Here is a 1579-nt window from a genome sequence, read left to right as displayed (position 1 = left end):
CAGCTTTAAACAGTCCAACAGAACCAGTGAAGAAGAGCTCTCATTAATATTAATGACAACATGCTGCTGCTTCAATAAAGACGCAGTGACTTCAGCTCTGGTCCTCTGCAGCTCCACCAGTGGCTCCATCAACACAAACTCATGCTGAGCAACAAACACAAGGAAAACACACACTGACATTTATTTCACTTTCTACTCAGAGTCAGAAAAACACAGAATGAGGAAACATGAACAAAATGAGGCTCCAGACTGTAAAATATGTTCCATGTTCTGGAACCATGGAGACGTTTCAACAGTGGCGGCTGGTTAACACAGGGCGCAGGGGCACAGCCCCACTAACTAATGACCAAATAAAAAGTAGTTCTCAAACACAATATTAAATCTGAATTAATTACCACAAAATAGTAATAAAATTAATAATAATGTTTATATTATTTTGCCATATCAACAATATTTGTAGTATTAACAGATTTACAATTAGATTTTACTGTGTGTTTACTAATTTTGCACTTCCTGGATGCGGGAGGTCTGCCACATGAGTGTGTATGTAGCTCGAAAAACTTTTCATGATCATGTGACCTTGGCTCGGGCTCTGATTGGCAGCTGCAGATTTTCTCACGGGGCGCAGTTTGGTGCGTTCCAGATCCGTCCACTTTTGCTGTAAGCCAATTAATTTGGTCTTTATTTACTTTTGTCTTCTGTGGTTGGACATCAAAACTGTCCTTCGACGTTCTTACGACTGCGCTTTCTGACGCCGGCACACTGCCTTTCCCCTCCTCTTCTACTAGTTGACAGCTACTGGCATGACGGCTTAATGCATTGTCCACGCTGTCAATGAAGAAAAGGCTGCTCATAGAAAAGACTGCATGGAGAATTCATGTAACATGGTTTAACCTCGGAGAAATATGACATTAAAAGTGCCCTAGTTCATTATTTTTAAAGTAATTTTTGGCCACACACCTGTCAGAGTACATCGCAGCCACCAACAGCAGCTACCGCAGCCTGCTATGTGGGATGTTCAGGGAGTATAAGTAAATCATTCGGTCTATCGATAAGGTCGTACCGGTGCTACCAGTGAAAAAGTTAGTCTGAAGCCCGCAGAAAGATCCCAGGTGTCCTAATCAGGTCATGAACCAGGGATTTGATCAATCCATGGACAAAACATTACAATATCTCTGTGATAGTTAGAATCAGTTATTGAGCTAAAACATCAAACTGATTTCAGTTTGTCCACTGTGAAGACTTTCTGTTTTCTATCACACTAAACTGAATATCTGTGGTTTTGGACTAAACCAGACATTTGAAGATGTCACCTTGAACTCTGATAGTGGGATCAACATTTATTTGTTTACTGTTTTAAACGTCTGATGAACTAAACTACTGAAATACCTGAGAGCTTACCATGACGATCCTCAGTGTGGATCAGTTTAGTGCCACCACAACTTTCACATAATTTTCATTTCAGCACACAAATAAAACATAATGTCTGACCCCAGAATCACCAGGCTGCAGTGTGGACTCTCCAGAAAACCACACAGATGCTTCACTCCTGAATCCTGCAGCTGGTTCTCACTCAGGT

General features: G+C 41.2%; 1 long non-coding RNA gene across 1 annotated transcript; it reads left to right on the top strand.

Moving 5' to 3' along the window:
- The first annotated feature begins 105 nt into the window (after nt 1-105).
- On the top strand, nt 106-1573 carry LOC103376401 (uncharacterized). Its single transcript, XR_521317.1, has 3 exons — nt 106-119; nt 1106-1112; nt 1497-1573. It is a non-coding gene; the product is annotated as an uncharacterized LOC103376401 (long non-coding RNA).
- The last annotated feature ends 6 nt before the right edge of the window (nt 1574-1579 follow it).

This window comes from Stegastes partitus, unplaced genomic scaffold (assembly GCF_000690725.1).
Source record: "Stegastes partitus isolate 25-593 unplaced genomic scaffold, Stegastes_partitus-1.0.2 Scaffold4514, whole genome shotgun sequence".
Taxonomy (NCBI): Eukaryota; Metazoa; Chordata; class Actinopteri; family Pomacentridae; genus Stegastes; species Stegastes partitus.
The sequence above is the reverse complement of the archived record's forward strand: the minus strand, read 5'-3'. Positions and strand labels throughout refer to the sequence as shown.